Source organism: Neltuma alba, unplaced genomic scaffold, assembly GCF_004799145.2.
Source record: "Neltuma alba isolate B1F8T4 unplaced genomic scaffold, ASM479914v2 tig00006803_pilon, whole genome shotgun sequence".
In the NCBI taxonomy this organism is placed as follows: domain Eukaryota; kingdom Viridiplantae; phylum Streptophyta; class Magnoliopsida; order Fabales; family Fabaceae; genus Neltuma; species Neltuma alba.
In genome coordinates, this window is record NW_021634587.1 from 1,956 (window position 1) to 8,318 (window position 6,363).

Here is a 6,363-nt window from a genome sequence, read left to right on the forward strand (position 1 = left end):
TGCTTCAATGTAATTAAATACTTTTATAAGGATTTATATAGGATTATATGTGCAGTATCTAACAAAATAAATACTCACCTTAGATAAATCTTTGGCATTACATTTTTCCTTTAAATAAATGGTCTTATGAGGCTCACCAATGTAAAACATAAATGATTGGGATCCTGCTGCGCAGTCCATGCCATCATATATATCGGATCTAATTTTTTTAAAAAAAAAATCTCATCTTTTTTTTTTTGTTTTGATGATTATTATTGCGCCACATCATCTATTAAAATTTTAGAAAATGGTGCGATTCTATAATTGGTATGGAGGCTAATAAATCTTTCTTTTGGGGGGGGGGGGGAGAAAGAAGCAACTAAATTCAATTTCTTTGTCCCCCCCCCCTTTTTTTGTTTCTGAACTAGACGAAAATCAAAAGTATAATTTTTAGAGATTTGTCAGAAAGGAAACTTTGCCTTCAAATAAGGATAGTTCTTTTTTTTTTGTGTGAAATAAGGGTAATTCGATAATTGAATATGGAAACATATTTGCAGATAGAGAAATTAGGGTTGGCATCTATTTTTGTAATTCATGCAACAAGCAAACATTTTTACATTCAGTTCACTGTGTGGGATGGACTTCAAAGTTCAAAGTAATTTTCTCTTAAAACTTCTTATTTCAGTTTTTACTTTAATAGTTCTATTTATTATTCATTAGGCAGAACCAGTCTAAAATTAGTAAGAAAATTTTTCTACGGTTATATTTCCTTTTTTAATCCCAACCCAACAATTTAGCTAACTTCACTACCAACCCATTAAATAATAGCCATTCCACTAAGATAGATAGCTATTAAACGCTCCTTGTCTTGTTTCATGTTGAGATAATAACTCTCCGTCTTATAATTTCCTCTAACATTAGTCAACAAATTTTGTTACCACTCTTATATAGATGGTTTTGACTTTTCACGTTTAACTTTTGCTTTAAACAACAACTAAACACCAAAAATAAGGTGGAAAAAACAATGACCATAGGTAGGCTTATTCTTACCTCTTTCCTTTTCCTATGCCTAATTGCCACCACAAATGCTATCGGCGTCAACTATGGTACTCTCGGAGACAACTTGCCACCACCAGCAACCGTCGCGAATTTTCTCAAGACGAAGACCACAATTGACTCCGTTAAGCTCTTTGATGTGAATCCAGATTATATACAGGCATTTGCTAATACCGGCATCACAGTCGCCGTCACAGCCCCTAACGGAGATATAGTATCGCTCACCGATGTGAATTTTGCCCGGCAATGGGTTGTCAACAAAATCAAACCTTTTCACCCGGCAACAAAAATCAGGTACATTCTTGTGGGTAGCGAAGTGCTTCACTGGGGAGATCAAAGCATGTTACAAAACCTTGTACCTGCCATGAAGTCCCTCCATGATGCCCTTCAAGCTGAGGGAATCACTGATATTATGGTAAGTGAATAATGTAGTGAACTCCATGCAATTATTGTCACTTAAACATCATGAACACTAATATTTTAATTGATTTATCATTTTTCTTGATTGGACTGATTAGAATACTGACATGGTGAATTATCAAATTCATAATTGATCTCAATTAGACTCTTCTTTCTTGTACTAATATTTGCTTATGTGGTCTCATTGAAGGAAACAAATACCCTTTTAAAAAAAAACAGAAGGAATGCAATGGGAAAGCTATATAATATTTATTATATTGAGAAAATTATTCTTAATGACCAAATTTAGAAGTTATTTATTCTTAAGAATCCATAATGATTAGTACGCATATAGTTTCACTTATAAATTTGTACAATTTGAGTAGTAAATAATGGTAAATCCGTAAATATATATCATTCAAGTTGTAAATTTGTGTTGTGTTATGGCATGTTTGGTTCAATACCCAAATGCATTCTATTGATTTAGGGCGTTTGGTTGACACAATAAAGTAATTCAATATATATAATCCTGATTACAACATACCACAATAAATCAAATAATCCTCATGACATAATTTTGGATACGTAATCCAAGTTTAAGCTTACATGAATCAATATATGGATATACATATCCTCCATGAATCAACATTTAAACATTCATATATACCCTCCAATATTGATAGAGTTAAAAAGGTTCGTACAAATTTTGGTCTTTCAACTTTATTCTTATTTTTAGTCTCTCAAGTTTTAAATTATAGGTTTTGACTCCTCAACTTTCTTTTCATTTAAAATATTAGTCTCTATAATTCAATAAAACTTGAATCATTCAGTAAGAACAAATTTAATAGACCAAAACCAATATTTAAAATTTAAGGGACTAAAATCAAAATGAGAACAAACTTAATGGATAAAAAATTATATTAATCAAAGTTAAAAAGATCATTTCACATTTATTTATAATTTTTTAGATAAACTATAAATTTTCATTTCATGTTTCTTCAGGTGACCACAGCCCACTCATTGATTATAATGGAAACAGTGACACCACCAAGTACCGCCAGATTCGGCCAGCTTACTCAGATTCCATTTTAAAGCCAATGCTTCAATTCTTAAGGCAAACCAAGACTCCTTTCATGGTCAATCCTTATCCTTACTTCAACTTAGATCCCAACAACGTTAACTTCGCCATCTTCAAGCCCAACCCTTCCGTCTTTGACCCCTTCACGCGCCGCCATTACAAGAACCAGTTCCACGCCCTCCTCGACGCCGTTCACTCCGCCATGATGGCCGTCGGATTTGCTGACGTGGACATGGCTGTGGGTGAGACTGGGTGGCCCTCTAATTGTGACAACCCGGCTATCTGCAGCGTAGACAATGCGGCGTCGTATAATAGCCAGCTCGTGAAGCATATCGCGGCTAAAAGAGGAACGCCGCTGATGCCGAACCGGCAGTTCGAGACTTATATTTTTGCTTTGTTTAATGAGAACCAGAAACCCGGCCCGACTGCCGAGAAGAACTGGGGGTTGTTTCAACCCGATTTGACGCCCGTCTATGATTCTGGAATCATGGGCAACGGACAGGTATGCTTAAACGTTGTCGTTTGGTTTTACGAAATAATAGCAATTATTTGGCCAAAAAAAGAGAGAATTACAATCAAGTCTCACAAAAGAAAAATAATTACTAAAAAGTCCCAATAACAATATCAACAATCTATAATGACAAGTTTTATAGTGAGAATGATAATCTCTGAGAGTTGTTTTTCAATTATTTTCCTTGCTTGAGATCTCATTGTAATTCTCCTAAAAAAGAATATTCATGATATTAAAACTCAACTTGAATGGTTTGGTTAGAACAGCATGCTAATGAATTTCTCTATAACTAATATTTTAGTTAAGAGTTTTGAACGGATATAATGAATTAAATTTCATATTTTCTATCCCTTTGACAGGTTTAAAATGACATTATTTTACTTCAAAAAAGAACAGTAGCCTGTTGTCACGTTTATAATTTGGTAACTGATTTATTGGATTGTGCATAATTTATTTGAATATTTCATTTACTTAACTCGGGACTCATAGTCAAATCAATGAAACCAGTTTCATACCCAATTTGATTAAGTGTTTTTGAATTCATAAAGCAGGGGGGGGGGGGAAGACAGCATGTGATATTTGTGCTTTGGTTATCCTGTTTTGTTTTTTTTAACCATGTTTCCTGCATTGTTATATTATCTGTGATTTATATATGAATGTTTCATTTACTTATGAATTAATGCTTTTTTATTTAAATATTATTCTTTTAAAGTTATATATCAGTATTTTTTTATATTTTAATTAAATTATATTATTTTAAATATGATTGCATTAACCTCAATTTAACTACAATCAAATTACTGACCAGTAAATTACTGTTTTGACCAATTTAATGATTGGTTTAACCAGTGCCTTGTTCATATGAATTGTTGTTTTTCTATAATAGAATTATTAAAAATGCAAGTTTACATCAAGGTTAATCTGCTTAATAAAATGTAATCCATGCCTCAATGACTAGGAGCTAAGAAAAAGTGCAGGTTTCTTGTGCTTTTCTTTCAAATAAGTACAAGCGGCAACATATTTAGATTATGTTTATGATTTATTTATATTTTATTTTAAAAATAATAATTTTTATGGTTTAATTTAGGCCGCGCCGGCAACCCCGCCGGCACCGGCAACACCGGCGGCGCTGATTTCGAAAAAGGGAGGGCATCATCAAGGAGGGGGAGGGGGGCACCATAAGGGCAAAGGAGGAAGTTGGTGTGTGCCAAAACCAAACGTCGCAAATGAAGCTCTTCAAGCCAACATTGACTACGCGTGTAGCCAGGGCATTGATTGTGGGCCCATTCAACCCGGAGGGGCCTGCTTTGAGCCCAGTACTGTTCAGGCCCATGCTACTTATGCCATGAATGCCTACTATAAAGCTAAAGGCCCGGCCCAAGTCAACTGTGACTTCTCTAATTCTGGTCAAATTTCCAATGTCAACCCAAGTAAGTTCACTTGCTTTCTTATTTATATGTTATACTCTTCCAGTTCTAAATATAAAATTCATTTTACAGTATAATTTATATTATAAAATAGGTCTTATATTTAGAACCGGAGGGAATATTTAACTACTCCTTCTATTACTAAATATCGGGAACTCATTGTGGGAGTTTTTTTCACTAAATATAATATTTTAATTTACTTTGTTTTTAAATTTACAATTTTTTCCCTCAAACTAGTCATATTAAGTACACATAATAAGGGGGTTTTCATTAAAATGGTAGTTTTGATATACTCCCTCTGGTTCATATTATAAGACATTAGTTAGAAAAAAATTATGGTCCAAAATATAAGACGTTATTAGGATAATTAATGTGATTTTTTCCAACTTTCACCCCTATTAAGGAGATAGATGAGAAATAATAAATGTATAATATTAAAAGCAACTTTATTATTTTTTTCAGGATAAAATAGGAATTTTTTATCATTTTAAGACACATTTAATGATTAAACTTTCATTTATTTATATATGACAAAAGTTAACTGACTTCTCATATTATAGACCGAAGGGAGTAAATGATTAAAAAAATATTTTAAAAAAATCGAAGCACATTTTCAACAAATTAATTATCTAACTCATAGATTAGATATCCAATCTTTTCATAAATACCCTTAATTAAAAGCAAATTCTTGATAATCTCTCTCAGTCCCTCTCTCCACCATAACTACTCTACAAAAATCCATGCCTAAAGCTCTATTTAAACAATATCAACTACTTCACAGATTTTATAAAATAAATTATCAATAGAACCAAAAAAAGTTTTGGAGTGTGACTTATAATTAGGAATGGAGGTAGCTGTATTTTTTAAAATCTTAAGAAGAAAATTTTTATAATTTATTTGTCAACATAATTGCGAAGAATTATTTCTTATATTTATTGACTTGCAATTTTTTTTGTAAAAGTAATTGCACATTATATGACTTAAGACATGTTCTTGTTATGTTTGCAGGCCATGATAATTGTAACATGTGAATACATCTGTTGGATGTAAGAGAAGAAATAAACTGAACATTCTTGAAGCGGAAAGGAAAAGGAAAAGAATACAAATGAAGTTGGCGAAGGTGTGAGATTTAATTTTCGGTGAATTTCATGACCACTCTTGTAAATATAGATGTCATATAAGTCACAATATGCAATTTTTCTGTAGATAAGTTGATTTGACCCGTTTCCTCTTACATATGTAGTTTTTTGTGTAAGAACCATTCAAGTATCATCAATTGATTTGAGTCAGGTTAAGTTTTAATTTTGAAAAACATCAAGTTTCTTAAATTCAACTTGACTACTGTGATTTATTTTTATTGCACCTTAAACTAAAATAAAATAAAATAAAAATCACAACTAACTTTTTCTTCTGCTAAGTCAAAATATCCTGCTATTTGAGACAATTATGTTTGAAGAACTACCGGGCAATAAATAAGGTACTTCTCATAATAAATATTCAAATTTTAATTCGTCATATTGTGAGAAACTAACTCTTTCTATTAGATCCAATGACGATTAGCCTAACACACACACATATGGGTAACAATGCTTGTGGCAGTTTTGTTGTCAAAATTGAGGGGATATAGAAATCACAAACATCCCAAAAAGGCAGAAGTTTAACCTCTTTGTTGAGACTTAGACGTCAACTTAGCTATCACTTTTGTTAGAATTGCATATATAGATCGTCCAACCTAAATTCATATGACTTATCATATAAATCCCAACCAACGCAGCCAAAATGTAGTAAGATACTAACTCCGTTCCTAATTATAAGAACTAGTTGACTAATTTGAGGAGATTAAGAAAAGAAGTTAAGTTAACTATTTGTAATAAATAGGTATTGTTTTTCCTAAAATATCTTTACTAATCAAA

General features: G+C 32.2%; 1 pseudogene; it reads left to right on the forward strand.

The window, feature by feature from the left end:
• Positions 1-1,003: 1,003 nt before the first annotated feature.
• On the forward strand, positions 1,004-5,481 carry LOC114751197 (glucan endo-1,3-beta-glucosidase-like; annotated as a pseudogene).
• Positions 5,482-6,363: the final 882 nt, after the last annotated feature.